Genomic DNA, 19,165 nt, shown 5'->3' with positions numbered 1-19,165 from the left:
CAGTAAATTCAGTTTTGCTCATTTCATCCACAAAAATGAGTGGTTCATGATATTAATTATCTCAGTGCCAAATAACAGTATCCCGTTACACCACATTGCTTTACACCTGTATCAAAGCTGTGAGTTCTTAGCTAAATTGTCTAGACCCAGAGCGGAACTCTAAACGGTCAATGTAGAAATGAAGACAAGTTATAATAATGTAGCTATCATAACTGTACTGTTTGCTCACAAATACTTTCTCTTGATTATATTGTGATAACGAAATCATCTGGCTGTTTCAATAGCCGCAACTCTCCTTTCTACCAAATCTAGCTACAATTTCAAAGTGAAAATGCCATATTGTGTAATATCTTAATAGGAGATAGCTAGTAATGTAACTTTATTCCAGTATCTGCAGCCCTTGCCTGAGAGCAACCGGCTACCAGGTTATCACCGGTGTTGGACCCAATAGCCTAGCAGTCAGAAATTACTTTTGTCTCCTGGGATGAATGGAAATTGCTCATGATCCCTTTTCTGTAACTGCCAGACGGATATCTACTTGACGAGGTTACTACATTCAACCATTACACGTACCCCTGTGCTCAGAGAAATTTCTGTCACAAAATGGCGGAGACAAACGTTAATAGACCCCATTTTGTGGAGTAGAAAGTCAATGGGTGCAGCTAACTTTACCCACTGGATATCAACGATTCAGCTAAATAAATAGCAACAATACTGACATTAGCGGCTCGTCAACATTGAGGCATTCGATTTCGGATTTACTAGTTGACGGTGGCTGCTAGCTAGTCAGCCACATTTAGCCAGCAGCTAACGTTAGCCACATAGCTAGCCAGTTTTAGATCCAGGACAGTTTATGAATGGGTTTGGAATTAAGCAAATATTCCGTGTTTCCTTCCATGAGCAGAAGGGTTTTATTTGCTGACATGGTGGCAACGTAGCTAGCTATTATTGGACAGGTAACGTTACAACTAGCTATCTTGCTAGCCAATTCTGAGGCATTTTGTTTTTGAACAGCTAACGTTAACTACGTCAACGTTCCTGAAAACTCAACGAATAATCCCCCACCCAGGGTTAGTTTGCTAACCCCGAGGGATTATTTAAATAGTATACCCATTACTTTATTTCAACTGTCCAGCTAACGTTAACTAGCTAATTTATCTAACAACCATATTGACTTTACTCACCGGAAACTAGCTAACGTTAGCTAGTTAATGTTATCTAGCTGGCTAACAGTTGTCAATCTTCTAATTTAGCTAATGTTCGCTGAAGCTGTTGATTGCTGGTATGTGTGTATTCGTACTGACTAGCTAACTATAATCTCACAATCAATATAAACAACTAGCAAATTATTTCACGTTTTGACACAAGACAGTTGCTAGTTACAACATGGACGTGTCCTCCCACAGACTGGCTAGCTAAAGATAAACTGAAAGACAAAGTTTCGCGCGGTTAGCTAGCAGCACGGGCTCTGTATACTTAGTCATATCTAGCTACTTGGAAAGGCCTGCTAAAAATGTGTATTGGTGGCTGCATTGTAAGCGATTCACATAGCAGATGGATCAGTATTGGAATTTACTTTTGAATACTGGATCAAGCTCAAATACAAACAGAAACAAAGTATTCACAGCAAATGTCCATTGTGTCAGCTTGGGGGGCTCAGATCAGGATAATGTCATAAAAATGTTTCAAGAGGCATTGAACATGTCCACATTTTCTCCTGTAAGGCCATGTGAACATTTATTGTAGTTTGTGTTGTGCCCTAATCACTGTTATAAAAACATTTGTATAAAGAAGCAGCCTTATAGTCAAGCAAAACAGACAAGGCACAGTAAGACCTTCGTGTTGGCACCCCCCATTTCACTACAGTACATGTTATTTTATTTAACCTTTATTTACAATAAATGTTATATTATTTCATTATTTCTCAGTAACTTCCTTATAACGCAATAATTTGGAAATGAAATGTTCTGTAACATGTAGGCACACATTGTAGGGTTTATAACACATAATCACTTAAAATAAGATGCATATATTCAGTCAAACAACTGCCTGTTATCCTAGGCATGAATGTTTTTAACAATAATTTCCTCTTTGTTGAACAGGATACTGCTTAAAAAATATATTTCAGATGCCAATATAATTTTAAAAGAGAATACAGACAGTGATACAGTCAGCAATATCTAGCCATTTTATAAAATAAATAAATACAATTCTCCTCAAAATCCCTGACATTACCAACGTTTCTAATGTGATTATGTACTGTATGAGCACTGCTCTGTAGCTTTGTATGGGTTTCAATAAATACATTCAGGTGCAATATTTTGCAATACATCACTGGTTTGAGACATAAAGCTGAAAGCAGTGTCCATCCACTGATGAACTGCATGCATGGTCAGTTGTGATGTCACATGTTGGTCTTCATTAGGTCTGACAGACCTTTTATAGCATATGGTGCAAAAGGGGCCATGGTCCACGCTGCCTCTGCACACCTAGACAAAAGATCTCAGCAGGGTTCTAATTGCATGTAACGTCCTTCTTGTCTTCCAGGTCCTTGACATTTCCTGGATCTCAACTGGAATACATTTTATTGCTGCTGGTAAACCCATAACGTGAAAAAATAGCTCCCCCTTGTGGATATTTTACTTGCAAGAGATGCGTTGAATATTTTGTAATATGTTGTGTTTCATGTAAAAAAATATGAGGCGTTCTATGTCCTATGTAAGAAACGTTACTAATAAAGAGCAAACCAATACATTATCAGGGAACAAATAATTAGCAAAAATGTATTGATTTGTTTTAAACATACCAGGGAAATGTACAGTTACAAAGGCCATCTGTCACATGTGTATTTGTCATGGAAAACCTGTAATATATGCAAAAATGTATATAATACACACTATATTTCATCCCCCCCAAAATCCATATCCCTGGACACTTCAGCGGGTGACTATCCAGGAAAATTAAGAAAAAGGTGCACTCTGTTTCTGGATAGATCAGAAATGTATTAACGAGACATACATTTTCAAGTCCTTCATCACCTGATTCCCTTTTTGTTCAAACTGGGCTGAAGCATGCTTGGGTATACTTTCTTTACACTATATTTAATGTTATGTATAGAATAACATTTTGACATATTTTATGGGAAATCAAATGTATCTTCTTATTTCTCGTGTTTTTTTCTTCTAGTATTACATTGTTATTGATTATTGCATTGTTGGGTTTTGAGTTTGCAAGAAAGGTTTTTCACTGTACTTGTGAATGTGACATTAAATCTTGGAATTATTCAGTTTTGCGTAAGGGTGAAGGATGCTTCTTTTGTATGGGTGTTTGTGGAGACATTGCCCAAACTGATCCGATGCCTGTGTCATTGTACAGACACTACACCATCTAGAATCATTATGTCTGCACTGTGTAAAAGTGCTCGTTGCCCATCCAGCCACACTGGCTCAATTCCCTGTCCAAATTAGGTCTCCCTTCAAACTAGATGTCTGCTGAGCCTGATTCAAGTCCCTGTAGTTGTTCCAGTGGTCTCTCTCTCTCTCTCTCTCTCTCTCTCTCTCTCTCTCTCTCTCTCTCTCTCTCTCTCTCTCTCTCTCTCTGTCTCGCTCTCTTACGCACACGCACACACACACACAATTGGTGGGCCCAATTTCAATATCTTTTATCTTAGCCTATCTTTAACCAAGGGTACATATTTTCTTGTGGTTGACATCAAAAACAACATATAAAAGCTAATACTGCAAGAAGTAGAGAATATGTAATTTGTTTATTGAGTTCACTCAGTTGAAATTTCCCCCAGAAAACAGTCTTTAGCCTGTAGTAACGACTAACAGCCTTGGAGGGGTAGTATATATCTGCTTTTGATCCAGAGACAGAGGAAGAACTTTTGCCTCTTCAATTCACTTCAATTCAAGGGGCTTTATTGGCATGGGAAACATATGTTAACATTGCCAAAGCAAGTGAGGTAGATAATATACAAAAGTGAAATGAACAGTAAACATTCCACTCACAGAAGTTCCTTATTCTCTCTCTTTCTCTTAATTCAATTCAAAGGGCTTTATTGGCATGGGAAACATATGTTTACATTGCCAAAGCAAGTGAACTAGATAATAAACAAAAGTGAAATAAACAATAGAAAATGAACAGTAAACATGACAAAAGTTCCAAAGGAATAGAGACATTTCAAGTGTCTCTATCTCTGTGTCTCTCTCTCAGTGTCTCTCTCTCTTTCTTTCTCAATTAAGGGAAAGGAGGGGTACCTAGTCAGTTGTACAAATGCCTTCAACTGAAATGTGTCTTCCTCATTTAACCCAAAGCCTCTGAATCAGAGAGGTGCGGGGGCTGCCTTAATCGACATCCACAGTGCCCCGGGGAACAGTGGGTTATCAGCCTTGCTCAGGGGCAGAACGACAGATGTTTTACCTTATTAGCTCAGGGATCTGATCCAGCAACCTTTAGGTTACTGACCCAACGCTCTAACCACTATGTGTGTAATTTACAGTATTACAGATCTGTGACAACTTGTCATTGACAAGACTTGAAGATGTGTGCAACAAGAGTTCTGCAACAACAATAATTATAATAAATATTCCAGAAGTCATCCATAAACGTCCAAAGTTAGCCTATGATGGAAAAGTAATTGAGAGCTGAAAATATCGCACACAAATATGACAAAATAACATAAATGGTGTTTGATTTGTCACGATATATTCATAAACCACAATTTAATTGTCTATATCAATATTGATTGCGTATTTGTGAGTTTAGCCAAACTCCACCTGGAGCGTCATTTGGGTCCGCCTACCTGCTTTTCCAGCAGGAGCTTCACCACGCCCCTTTTCCATGAAGAGCTTCGGCTGTGCTCTGGTTGGCTGTTTCGAACAGTGCATGCACGTTTGGCGAGAGCTATAATTGACCATTAATGACAGTGAACCCAAACTTGTGGAAATTTTAAAGGAAAACTCGACGAGAGACGGAACAGGTAATTTATATGCTGGTGAGTTAACGCGAGACATAATTGTTTCCGTGGCGTGAACGAATCTGTCCTTTCATCTCTCCAGCCCACGAGAAAGCAACAAGTGCCCGTGGCTGATCACTCTCCCGAGTAGAAGGCTAACGTATTTCATGTAGTTTCTAAGTTCGTAAACCTTATTATAGTCTGAACAATAGACTAGATTTGGCCTCATGTTTTTTAATGAAATGCGTGTAATTTGGTAGCCTGCTTAGATGACTGAACTTGTTTTACATTTAATGTACAATTTGGCCGACATCTCTGAAAATCCGTGGGAAAGCGTTTTAAACACACATTTCGAAATGGGCCATGTATGAACCTGCATAAGCATCATCATGTCACACAGGTTATAGACGCCCTACTAATGACCGTGTGTTTGAAAATGTTGCCTTGGATACAAACTGCATGGAACAGACATGCTTGGCCTTGGACAAACATCCACCTTGCCAGAAGATACCGACACTACCGTTATGCTTGTTTACACTGAGTTACACTGAGGTCGGAACACATTCATGGTTACATTAATTAAGTTTAGTGGTCAAACGTTCATACTGCTGCACAGACCCTATGGACGCTCTAGTCTAGAGTGCCTGGTTAAATTGCGTTTACAGGCATTTTTAAACTCTGTCCATGCTTAAAGTAGTATGATCATATATTAAAGTGTTCAATTACTTTAGCATTGAATTATGTTATATTATTCAAATTTACCCATGGTGTAAATAGTGTGTTACTACATTATAAGACTAATGTTTTCACCACATGAATTACAGGAAATACCTATCCTTTTTACCTCAGATTGGTGATGTTGGTATTAAAGTTTATAGTCATCCGTTTATGATGACTAACTGCGCACACAGTTTATAGGCCTTCAGATTGGTGCAGCGATCTAAGGCACTGCCTCTCAGTACTAGAGGTGTCACAACAGACTCTGGTATGATTCCAGGCTGTATCACAACTGGCTGTGATTGGGAGTCCCTTAGGGCGGTGGACATTTGGCACAGCGTTGACTGTGTTAGGGTTTGGCTGGGGTAGGCCATCATTGTAAATAAGAATGTGGTCTTAACTGACATGCCTAGTTAAATTTAGAAACTGATGTGAGGTGGGGATTCATTGACATTATCCTGTAAAAAAGGAGGTCAAAATCTAGAAGTCACAAAATCTATTACTTAAATCAGATCATTATCTTTGGTTTAGTACCAGTGTTTGTCATAAACGCCAGTCCGTAGCCGGACTTATAACGTATCTGTCATTTTCAGGCCATGGTGGCTTGAAAATAAATTGCGCGCTCCTCCCATAAAAGTCTCTGGCTTCAGCTTAACCCTCAAATCCATTAATTAATTTATCACACCTATCACTATTTAGAAACTGATGTGAGGTGGTGATTCATTGACATTATCCTGTAAAAAAGGAGGTCAAATCATGAAGTCAGTGAACTTCAGGTCGGAAAGTCGGAGCGCTATAAAGATGCTCATGCTACCACTAGAGTGAAAGCACCGCCAGCATTCAAAAGTGACCATAACATCAGCCAGGAAGCATAGGAACTGAGAAGTGGTCTGTGGTCACCACCTGCAGAACCACTCCTTTATTGGGGGTGTCTTGCTAATTGCCTATAATTTCCACCTTTTGTCTATTCCATTTGCACAACAGCATGTGAAATTCATTGTCAATCAGTGTTGCTTCCTAAGTGGACAGTTTGATTTCACAGAAGTGTGATTGACTTGGAGTTACATTGTGTTGTTTAAGTGTTCCCTTTATTTTTTTGAGCAGTGTACTATACACATTTTAGAAACTCAAGTAGACCTGCTTATTATTTCTTTAACAGACCATTTTCTGCATCTAAATTGAGCTGTAATGTGAAAACAAATAATTTTCATAGGCATTTCTCATATGTAGCACTATCACACAAAGATTGTTATTTTTTTTCCCCCTTGTGCTGCTTTTGTCAGACAACCCTCTTGTGGTAGCTTGTGTGGCAGAAATAATAACATTTAGGCATAGGGTCATACTTGAGCTCTGGACTGGAGCCAAATGAATGCATGCATGTGTGAGGAGGAGTGTGCCCCAAAACAGCCCTGATTCTGCCCCTCTACCCCTTAAACACCATCTGTCTGATCTCTGGCATTATGCCTCACATTTTGGGGAAGTGGCGTCTCCAGAAGGAGGCCAAACCAAATAAAACCCTGTGCCACAGACAAGAAATTAACAGCTTAATGGGTTAAACCCCCACATGAGCCCATATGTGCTGCTATCTCCCCTGGACGCAATGGAGATCATGAAGACATCTTGGTTTTCCCCTCATTTATTTAGGGTACCGCTGACTAATGGGAAGACTGGGACCAGTGAGAGAGGGATAGAAGAATGGTTACAGGAGAGGGAGAATGGACTGAGACTAAATAAAATCAATTATTGTTTTTGGTCGTGAACACATGTTTAGCAGACGTTATGGCAGGTTAATTGAAATGCTTATGTTTCTAGCTCCTACAGTGCAATAATACCTAACAATACACACAAATCAATTAAGAAATATCAGCAGGTGCCATGTCAGAGTCTGGAATATATACACAGAGTATACCAAATGTTAATATTGAGTTGCACCACCCCTTTTGCCCTCAGAAGATCCTCAATTCGTCAGGGCATGGACTCTACAAGGTGTCAAACAGTCCACAGGGATGCTGGCCCATGTTGACTTCAATGCTTCCCACAGTTGTGTGAAGTTGGGTGGTGGACCATTCTTGATACACACGGGAGAATGTTGAGTGTGAAAAATCCAGCAGCGTTGCAGTTCTTGACACAAACCGGTGCACCTGGAACCCACTACCATACCCCGTTCAAAGGCACTTAAATATTTTTGCCTTGCCCATTCACCCTGCACTGAGTATACAAAACTTTAAGAACACCTTCCATGACAGACTGACCAGGTCAAAGCTATGACCCCTTATTGATATCACTTGTTAAATCCACTTCAATCAGTGTAATGAAGGACAGGAGACGGGTTAAGGAGTTTTTAAGCCTTGAGACAAGTGAGACATGAATTGTGCATGTGTGCTATTCAGAGGGTGAATGGGAAAGATAAAACATTTCTTTGTCTTTGAACTGAGTATGGTAGCAGGTGCCAGGCGCACTGGTTTGTGTCAAGAATAGCAACGCTGCTGTATTTTTCACGCTCAACAGTTCCCTGTGTGTATCAAGAATGGTCCACCACCCAAAAGACATCCAACCGACTTCACACAACTGTGGGAAGCATTGGAGTCAACAAGGGCCAGCATCCCCATGGGATGCTTTCGACACCTTGTCGAGTTCATGCCCTGTCAAATTGAGGCTGTTCTGAAGGCAAAGGCGGGTGGGGGGGCACAACTCCATATTAGGACGGCGCTACTAAGTAGAGGTCGACCGATTTATGATTTTTCAACTCCGATACCGATTATTGGAGGACCAAAAAAGCCGATACCGATTAATCAACCGAATTTTTTTAATTTTTATTATTTATTTATTTTTATAAAAACTATTTACAATTTTTTTACAATTTTTATTCAAAAAATATATTGTTATTTGTAATAATGACAATTACAACAATACTGAATTAACACTTTTCAGAATGAGAACATATGAAAGCTGGTGGTTCCTTTTAACATGAGTCTTCAATATTCCCAGGTAAGAAGTTTTAGGTTGTTGTTATTATAGGAATTATAGGACTATTTCTCTCCATACCATTTGTATTTCATATACCTTTGACTATTGGATGTTTTTATAGGCACTTTAGTATTGCCAGTGTAACAGTATAGCTTCCGTCCCTCTCCTCGCTCCTACCTGGGCTCGAACCAGGAACACATTGAAAACAGCCACCCTCGAAGCATCATTATCCATTGCTCCACAAATGCCGCGGCCCTTGCAGAGCAAGGGGAACAACTACTTCAAGGTCTCAGAGCGAGTGCCGTCACCGATTTAATCGCTATTAGTGTGCACCCCGCTAACTAGCTAGCCATTTCACATCGGTTACACCAGCCTAATCTCTGGAGTTGATAGGCTTGAAGTCATGAACAGCTCAATGCTTGAAGCACAACGAAGAGCTACTGGCAAACGCACAAAAGTGCTGTTTGAATGAATGCTTACGAGCCTGCTGCTGCCTACCACCGCTCAGTCAGACTGCTCTATCAAATATCAAATCATCGACTTAATTATAACATTATAACACACAGAAATACGAGCCTTAGGTCATTAATATGGTAAAATCTGGAAACTATCATTTCGAAAACAAAACGTTTATTCTTTCAGTGAAATACGGAACTGTTCTGTATTTTATCTAACGGGTGGCATCCCTAAGTCTAAATATTGCAGTTACATTGTACAACCTTCAATGTTATGTCATAATCATGTACAATTCTGGCAAATTAATTACGGTCTTTGTTAGGAATAAATGGTCTTCACACAGTTCGCAACGAGCCAGGTGGCCCAAACTGCTGCATATACCCTGACTGCTTGCACGGAACGCAAGAAAAGTGACACAATTTCCATAGTTAAAAGAAAGTCATGTTAGCAGGCAATATTAACTAAATATGCAGGTTTAAAAATATATACTTGTGTATTGATTTTAAAGAAAGGCATTGATGTTTATGGTTAGGTACACATTGGTGCAACGACAGTGCTTTTTTCGCGAATGCGCTTGTTAAATCATCACCCGTTTGGAGAAGTAGGCTGTGATTCGATGAGAAATTAACAGGCACCGCATCGATTATATGCAACGCAGGACACGCTAGATAAACTAGTAATATCATCAACCATGTGTAGTTAATTAGTGATTATGTTAAGGTTGATTGTTTTTTATAAGATAAGTTTAATGCTAGCTAGCAACTTACCTTGGCTTCTTGCTGCACTCGCGTAACAGGTAGTCAGCCTGCCATGCAGGCTCCTCGTGGAGTGCAATGTAAGGCAGGTTGTTAGAGCGTTGAACTAGTAACCGGAAGGTTGCAAGATCGAATCTCCGAGCTGACAAGGTAAAAACCTGTCTTTCTGTCACTGAACAAGGCACTTAACCCACCGTTCCTAGGCCGTCATTGAAAATAAGAATGTGTTCTTAACTGACTTGCCTAGTTAAATAAAGGTCATTTAAAAATATAAAAAAATGGCCACAATCCGTGTCCAAAAACGCTGATTACCGATTGTTATGAAAACTTGAAATCGGCCCTAATTAATCGGTCGACCTCTACTACTAATGTTTGGTCTACTCTGTGTGTGTGTGTGTGTGTGGACAGTATATGAATATAAAAGGTGTGTACAGCAGTAGTTATATAGGATGAGCCTTGTCTAGAATAGAGTATATACATTTGAAGTGGATAAAGTGGTTATGTAAACATTATTAAAGTGACCAGTGTTCAATAACTATGTACAGTTGAAGTCAGAAGTTTACATACACTTAGGTTGGAGTCATTAAAACTCATTTTTCAACCACTCCACAAATTTCTTGTTAACAAACTATAGTTTTGGCAAGTTGGTTAGGACATCTACTTTGTGCATGACACAAGTAATTTTTCCAGCAATTGTTTACAGACATTATTTCGCTTAAAATTCACTATCACAATTCCAGTGGGTCAGAAGTTTACATACACTAAGTTGACTGTGCCTTTAAACAGCTTGGACAATTCCAGAAAATGGTGGCATGGCTTTAGAAGCTTCTGATAGGCTAATTGACATAATTTGAGTCAATTGGAGGTGTACCTGTGGATGTATTTCAATGCCTACCTTCAAACTCAGTGCCTCTTTGCTTGACATCATGGGAAAATCAAAAGAAATCAGCCAAGAAAAAAATTGTAGACCTCCACAAGTCTGGTTCGTCCTTGGGCGCAATTTCCAAACGCCTGACGGTACCACGTTCATCTGTACAAACAATAGTAAGCAAGTTTAAACACCATGGGACTACACAGCCGTCATACCGCTAAGGAAGGAGTTTATCTCCTAGAGATAAACGTACTTGGGTGCGAAAAGTGCAAATCAATCCCAGAACAACAGCAAAGGACCTTGTGAAGATGCTGGAGGAAACAGTCACAAAAGTATCTATATCCACAGTAAAACGAGTCCTATATCGACATACCCTGAAAGGCCGCTCAGCAAGGAAGAAGCCACTGCTCCAAAACCGCCATAAAAAAGCCAGACTACGGTTTGGAACTGCACATGGGGACAAAGATTGTACTTTTTGAAGAAGTGTCCTCTGGTCTGATGAAACAAAAATAGAACTGTTTGCCCATAATGACCATCGTTATGTTTGGAGGAAAAAGGGGGAGGCTTGCAAGCCGAAGAACACCATCCCAACTGTGAAGCACGGGGGTGGTAGCATCATGTTGTGGGGGTGCTTTGCTGCAGGAGGGATTGGTGCACTTCACAAAATAGATGACATCCTGAGGTAGGAAAATGATGTGGATATATTGAAGCAACATCTCAAGACATCAGTCAGGAAGTTAAAGCTTGATCACAAATGGGTCTTCCAAATGGACAATGGCCCCAAGCATACTTCCAAAGTTGTGGCAAAATGGCTTAAGGACAACAAAGTCAGGCTATTGGAGTGGCCATCACAAAGCCCTGACCTCAATCCTATAGAAAATTTGTGGGCAGAACTGAAAAAGCGTGTGGGAGCAAGGATGCCTACAAACCTGACTGTTACACCAGCTCTGTCAGGAGGAATGGACCAAAATTCACCCAACTTATTATGGGAAGCTTGTGGAAGGCTACCCAAAACTTTTGACCCAAGTTAAACCATTTGTAGGCAATGCTACCAAATACTAATTGAGTGTATGTAAACTTCTGACCCACTGGGAATGTGATGAAAGAAATAATTCTCTCTACTATTATTCTGACATTTCACATTCTTAAAAAAAAGTGGTGATCCTAACTGACCTAAGACAGGGAATGTTTTACTTGGATTAAATGTCAGTAATTGTGAAAACTGAGTTTAAATGTAGTTGGTTAAGGTGTATGTAAACTTCCGACTTCAACTGTACATAGGGCAGCCGGCTAGTAAAGTGACTAAGGTTCAGGGCAGGGTACTGGGCGGAGGCCGGCTAGTGATGTCTATTTAACAGTCTGATGGCCTGCAGTTAGAAGCTGTTTTTCATTCTCTCAGTCCCAGCTTTGATGCCCCTGTACTGTCTCCGCCTTGTAGATGGTAGCGGGTTGAACAGGCCGTGGCTCCGGTCCTTGATGATTTTCTTGGCCTTCATGTGACAGGTTGCTGTAGATGTTCTGGAGGGCAGGCAGTGTGCCCCCAGTGATACATACATTCATGATTATTAAATGTTTTCCTAGCCAGGATAGGTTGGTTGGTGTGATAACTCTGGTGTGTTGCCCCAGGGCAGTCATTTAAGCTCACTTTGTTCCGCAGCAGTTCTTCTCTTTCTGCCAAACATATGGCATGCTAGGCTACTGGTTCTCAAAGTACACATTCAAAGGATGCATTCACTAAGGGTTTGAATATTTCATAGTGTCCCCAGCACAAACATTTCTCTGTTGGCTTAAATGTCTTCTCCTTTGGCCAGATTTCAGCTGGGCTGTGGCCTGTCTGGCTAACAGCGTCTCCATGCTCTCACTCTCTACCTGCCGAACCCTCATGGCTAATGACCTCATTCAATATTTCAGTTCTTCTGATATAAAAGGGCACTGCGTTCATCCACCTCTGGCCTGCTCGCCTCCCTACCTCTGAGGAAGTACAGTTCCCACTCAGCCCAGTCAAAACTGTTCGCTGCTCTGGCACCCCAATGGTGGAACAAACTCCCTCACGACGCCAGGTCAGCAGAGTCAATCACCACCTTCCGGAGACACCTGAAACCCCACCTCTTTAAGGAATACCTAGGATAGGATAAAGTAATCCTTCTAACCCCCCCCCCCCCCCCCCTTAAAAGAGTTAGATGCACTATTGTAAAGTGGTTGTTCCACTGGATATCATAAGGTGAATGCACCAATTTGTAAGTCGCTCTGGATAAGAGCGTCTGCTAAATGACTTAAATGTAATGTAATGTAATGTAAATGTAATAAAAACGAACACGATTAGAGGGTTGTATTTTCATGGAGTCTTCTATTACAAGAGTTGACATACTTCTATAGGTAGGGCCTTACAGAAATTACCTCGCTGACCTGACTCAATGAAAATCATTTCATTGACAGAGTGAGAGGGGTCTATCTTTTAGGCATCCTGTGTAGGGTTACACATTTTGGGGAATATTCAGAGGAGGAAATACTCTGTGGGAATTAACGGAAATATATGCAAATTAATATTAATACCATTTAAATGTAGATGTTTTTCACTGGATATATTTACCATGTCATATGGAGACATAAACCTTTTACCTTTTCATAAGTAGACATAATTGCAAATGATTAAATCCTTCCAATATAATTTTATTTTTATTTTTATTATTTACGAATTGAACTTTAATTAAATGAGTTGACTCTTCACATGGGATGATTTCACTGAACAACAAAAGAAAGGGAATATTGAATGATCCCCAATGATCCATCGCATCTCCCAAAAACAGTTTCAACATACATCTGCAAAATTATAGTCTAGAAACGAAGGCTTTGGTTGTCATCCTCTCAGGCTTCCATGTCTTCTCCCTGGACCTCCTCAATGTCCACCTTTTGAACATCAGATTGAGGCCTCATCTTCACTGTCACTTTCCAACCTTGTTGAGGATGGCTTGTTGTCAGGCTCAAAAAGTCAAAAATTTGCCCGGATGGCCACCAATTTTTCAACCCTTGTATTGGTCAGCCTGTTGCGTGCTTTGGCGTGTGTGTGTTCCCAAACAAGGACCAGTTGCGCTCTGAGGCGGCTGATGTTGGTGGGATTTGGAGGATGATGGAAGCAAACAGGGGAAAGAGCCTCAGATCCACCAGGTGGCTGATGAGATATGTTGGCACGACTGCCATATTGCATCTTCATCCCAAAGCCCTAGCTTGGAAGTGTACTTCGCCAGACTGCCAAGAACCTTGCCCTCATCCAGGCCAAGGTAGTGATGACACCATAGGCCTTGTTGATCTCTGCACCAGACAGGATGCTCTTGCCAGCATACTTGGGGTCCAGCATGTACGCTGCGGCGTGTATGGGCTTCAGGCAGAAGTCTTCAAGCTTTTTTGATGTATTTCAGAACTGCAGTTTCCTCTACTTGGAGCAACAGTGAAGTGGGCAGGGCAGTATGGGTTTCTTCTCTTACATCTTCAAGCAGAGTCTGATCATCAGACAGGATGGCATCCAGCAAATGAGTAGATAAAGCATGTCTGGTTGGAGGGGTGTATGCTAGGCGAAGAAATTCAGAAATCTCTTCCAATACACATTGCCTGTGAGCGTCAGAGGTGAACCAGTTGCATACACAGCTCAAGCAAGACATTCATCAGCATTTCTGACGACGTTTCTCCATTGAGTCAAAAAAAACTTCTGATTCCAGGAGGACCATGAGCTGTTGCTATCGATAAGGTGTCTGATTCATCCTTTTCACCTCAAATAGAAGTAGTGACTTTTGTCAGAGGTTGCTTGTTGTGAGCGCTGAGGGAACTTTATGCACTTAGCCAGATGATTTCTGCATCTTTGTTGCATTCTTCACATATGATTTGGCACAGTATTTGCAAATGTACACAGATTGTCCTTCTACATTAGCTGTGGTGAAATGTCTCCACACATCAGTGGCATTTTCCTGTAAAGATTAGAAGAAATTAGTAAAAAATAATAATAATCCAGGTACAGATAAATAGTTAAACAGTTAGATTAAACAACTCCTTTGTAAGATTTCTTTTTTTTAAATGAAACATGTATGGAAACAGGTGAATTAAGACTCCTCCATTGGCAGGCTCAAGCAAGTTAAAACCCACATGGTATCAAAAACTAACTAGCAGAAATTGTTAACAAGTTAGAAATTATTTAAACACACTTTGCTGTAGACTACTATTTACTAGTTAACAAAAAATCATGTATGTCATATAAAATATATTCACCCCACCCAGTATTGTAATCAAAACTTACCAGAAAGCATGTGTGTGGTAGTGTGGGCTAAATAGCATCTCATTCTGTGCAAGAACTTGAGAATCAGCTGTCAATGTGATGGGTGAGTGCACTGCACATGTGATGGAAGAATGCATGCAGAGGGATGCAATTCCATTGAATTTGGGATAGTTTAACCAAAATATGCCACAAGACCTAGTATTGCCCTATGTGTATCCCACAAAAAAAGTTTCACTGTTATAAGCTAACTTTTTTTGATGAATTTAAGCCCGGGAATTTGGGGACTTTTGCTTAACTTCCCATAAAAAAGTTCTGGGAAAATTCTGGAAATTTACCGGACAGTTTTTGACCCTTTGCTACCTTAGTCCTGTGAATATATCCAGTTTAATTCTAGAGGTCTTTGGACTCCTCTACGACAGATGAGTCCAGTTTCAAAACAAAGAACAGGATGAGAGGAGGATGCTGAAAGGGTGTTTGGAGGTCTTTGTTAATGACAGCAGGTCATTAGTTAATGACAACAGGATCTATGGTAGCTTTTGTTTTTACTGAGGGCTGAGCCTTTCATGTTAAGGTGAAAGGTTTACCCACTCCCCTCCCCTCTATCCCTGGGATTATCATACAGGCAAATAACCCTTCTTACCTGACCTTCTGCGAGGGTCTTCTTCAGGGCCTCGGACGTCTTGCAGCTTATCTGACCACTTTGATAAAGCCGGTTACAAATTAGCTGACACCTTTTAGGCCCATATTTGGTGTTCGCATTGTGTTCTCTTTCCTTCCAGGATTTTCTTTTTTGAATTTTAAGACAATAAGTCATACAATTTGAAAGGTACAACTAGTCTTGTATACCATAAGATAAAAAAAAAAGTATGTTCCTGTCATAAGAGCGTTTCGGCATACCCTAATACACACATAACATTTCCTCAACACCCTCTTTAAGCCAAAGCCCTTTTTCTATTCTGTTGACATCATCCAGTCATAGTTTCAGATGAGGTCATTAACGGCCTTGTCCTTACAACTGACCCATTTTTGAATACAGCAGCTTCTGCAGTTGTTGCCATCACTGCAATGATCAGATCACAACCCTCCTTGATAATCAAAGAATCTCTTCCTGATGACTTTGTCAGTATGGCCATGGAACCCTATTCATTCTGGAAAATGTATTTAAAGCAAACGTCAACATTTATGACACTGCCAGGTTAGATCAGTGCTCTTGGCGGTCTTCGGGACATTCTTAGGTACTTCAGTTGGGACTTTTGGGATATTGTTTTCTGAAGGGATGATGTCATCTGCGTTGGCTTGCAATTCAGTGGCCTAGCCTATGTTAATCAGCGAGCAAACTCTCCAGATGAATGGGCAAGCTGCCAGTCCTGCCTGCCGCAGCTTAACAGGCACAATCACCCTATAGGAGGCCTACCTCGATGCCGGCTCCCTTTGACAGCTTTCATTTGGTTGCCTCAATTTCAGACTTCAGTAAATCCACTCGTTTTTTACTCCCTACCAGAAGTGTCGATTGTCTCCAAAATACCTTTTTTTGTTTTTGTTGTTTTTTTGGACAAGACAAACTTCCCAGCTGCCTCGTAAAGTGCATGCTGTGGAGCAGAAATAGACTAATCAAACCAAGATGAAGTGGGATTGGCAGGTGTCTCCTCAGTTCACACCTAAAAGTCGAAGAGGGGCTTTCCTGGCGACCCGTCATCTTCAGGACAACTCTTCTTGAAGGACATGGGTTGAGCCTAAACGCTGTATGCTACATTTAGGCCTAATCCTGCCTGAATGCACCTACTCCCATAATGAATACAAGGTCCATTTCCAATGGAGAGGCACCGAATGAAACCTTCAACTGACAGGCCAATTAAGTTGAGACACAAAGAGCTCAGCAGGAGAAGTTGAATGAATGAGGAGTTAGTAGTCTCTGGGGAGAGTGGAGCAGACTCCGTTTGGCAGGAGAGCAGGTTAAAAATAAAAAGCCTATGGCCCCATGTGCTGGCTTACAGCCCCTTTACACTCTTACGTTAGACTAGCGCAGCTGTTCCATGCTATTGGTAAATAAGCGAATCACCCCCCCCCCCAACTCAATAATTCGCACACACTTTATTGTACAATGCACTGTAAAACAAATGAACATGCAACCCCCCCAACATTGTGTGGTCTCTCGCTGTGCGCTTGAATGCAAATCAAACACATGATGTACATCAACTGCAGCTCCATTCATGTGCCACGTGCTGTCTGTAGTATTGTGATCAGTGAGGGTAGCTCGTCCATGTCTGGAATAGCCCCTGATCCTCTTAAATGATTACTGAGGCAAGATGATGACCTGCGTGGGGAACATGTGGCCAGTCTACCCCTGCTCCCTCATCCATCTGTGTGTTTATCTTCAGGACTACAGATAGGCTTGGCTAATGTCCCTCTACTTCATTAAACCTTCCCATTTACTTCCTCACAAAGGGAGACCCACCATTTCAATTCATTTAAAGGGCCGTCTTGGTAGGAAGCAGGTTGTAATTTTACATCCCGGTTCTATCAGAAACAAAACGCATGAATCAACATCAAGTAAAATGTTATTTTACACATGCGTCGTAGACTAACAGTGAAATGCTTACTTACGGGTCCTTTTCCAACAATGCAGAGTTAAAGATAAGATATAAAATCTAATGAATTTACCCAACAATGTACCAATGTATAATGTACCAAACAAGGTTTACATTGTGAAGCAATAACAAGCTCCAATGCATATTCATTCAAACAGTCATTTTTGCTGGACCCAAAGGTCATTGTTGGAAGACCGGTTTTGATTGAACAAGGCTGCCAAGAGAGAACGGGCGTTGTTCGAGTGTTTCAGCAACCTCTGGAGAATGTGCAAGTTTTCGAGCCTTGCCCTTTCCTCAAAGACACTCGCACATTATTATCAGCCAACCCAGCAGCATAAAACACATTCTGTTTTTGAATGCCTCTTTTCATTTCTCGCTCCCTCCTTCGCATTGACATTTGGTGGTGGTGTGGACGCGCATGCTGCCCTTTTGGTCCCCACAGGGAGGCATTCTCTCAGCTCGCGCATTGGGGCCCCAGATGCAGCACATTCTAGAGACGAGTGCTCCCTTTGTCCTCTGCTGTCAGCCACATACTCCTCTCTACTCAAATTAAAAGTCACCCCTTCTCTCTTTCTCCCCCACTTTGTTTGTCTACTGTCCACTAGTTTAGGCCTACTGATCTCCTCCAGGAGCAAGTCTTGCCAGGGTTCCAACTATGGCAGTGCGTGTCACCTTTTAGCAAATCAGGACATGTGCACTGGCCTGAGCACCCACATAAGCATTAGACAATGAACACTTTGGTCCAGCCACTATTCTGAGGGCATCCCAGATCAGGGACAGTCACAATGTGTAATTTGAACCCTGGCCCTTGTCCTTTTCTCTTCTGTCATCCCCACACCAAACTTTCCCCTTGCTATCATGTTTTTTTTTTTGGGGGGTGGGGGGGGTGAGATGAGGAAGTGGCTGGTTCCCCTGCCCCCTAGCGCTCCATTTCCACTAGCTCATCGCAGGGAGCTCCCAGGGTAGAGCAGAGTTGGGGGATGATGGATGCGTGGGGGGCCTGGAAGGGGGGTGGTGTGTAACAATGGGTGCTTTGTGAGAGGAGGACTGGCCGTGGCAGGAGTGGGGGGCCTCTGCAGCGCTGAGCAGAGCCACTTCATTAGTCAAGGCTCTCCCTCCTCCCTCCATTCCCTCTCTCCTCCCTCTGTCATTCTCTCGCTCGCTGTCGACATAACACACTCTGAAGTCTGGAACCAGCCAGTAGAAGCCTGCGTGGTTTGTGTTGCGCTTTCTGCTTTCCGGTCAGAAGCAGGGTGGAGACGGGTTTTTCCGACTATCTGGGGGTTCTACGCAGCTCTTTTCGTACATGACTACTGTCTTCCTCCTGAATTCCTAAGGTAATTCTGCTTGTCTGCGCTGCTGTCATCTTGTCCTCTGCCGAGAGCAACGCATCACAGATGAGACATGGATTGATTTCTTTCATGCTGTGTCAGAGTAACTGAATGCACATTTTTGTGCACGTAAGGAGCGGTCTATCAGATGACAACAGGGTATTAACTAGCTGCAATGTGAATCTATCATTAGGGTTGCAAAATTCCGGGAACTTTCAATAAATTCCCTGGTTTTTCAGAAATCCTGGTGGAGGATTCT

At 41.5% G+C, this 19,165-nt stretch overlaps 1 protein-coding gene and 1 long non-coding RNA gene across 4 annotated transcripts in view; both read left to right on the top strand.

Moving 5' to 3' along the window:
* The first annotated feature begins 554 nt into the window (after positions 1-554).
* Positions 555-3,287, top strand: LOC139565602 (uncharacterized). Its single transcript, XR_011672949.1, has 2 exons — positions 555-1,282; positions 2,548-3,287. It is a non-coding gene; the product is annotated as an uncharacterized lncRNA (long non-coding RNA).
* A 1,586-nt stretch (positions 3,288-4,873) lies between these two features.
* Positions 4,874-19,165, top strand: part of LOC139565751 (GAS2-like protein 3) — a 28,213-nt gene continuing 13,921 nt past the window's right edge. The window contains exon 1 of one of the 3 annotated variants that reach the window (XM_071386283.1): positions 4,874-4,981. The gene's annotated coding sequence lies outside the window, so the exon portion shown is untranslated. Of the gene's footprint in view, positions 4,997-18,775; positions 18,913-19,165 lie in introns of those variants that run through there. The other 2 variants (XM_071386282.1, XM_071386281.1) reach the window with 2 other exon arrangements.

This window comes from Salvelinus alpinus, chromosome 37, assembly GCF_045679555.1.
Source record: "Salvelinus alpinus chromosome 37, SLU_Salpinus.1, whole genome shotgun sequence".
NCBI classification, from domain to species: domain Eukaryota; kingdom Metazoa; phylum Chordata; class Actinopteri; order Salmoniformes; family Salmonidae; genus Salvelinus; species Salvelinus alpinus.
The sequence above is the reverse complement of the archived record's forward strand: the minus strand, read 5'-3'. Positions and strand labels throughout refer to the sequence as shown.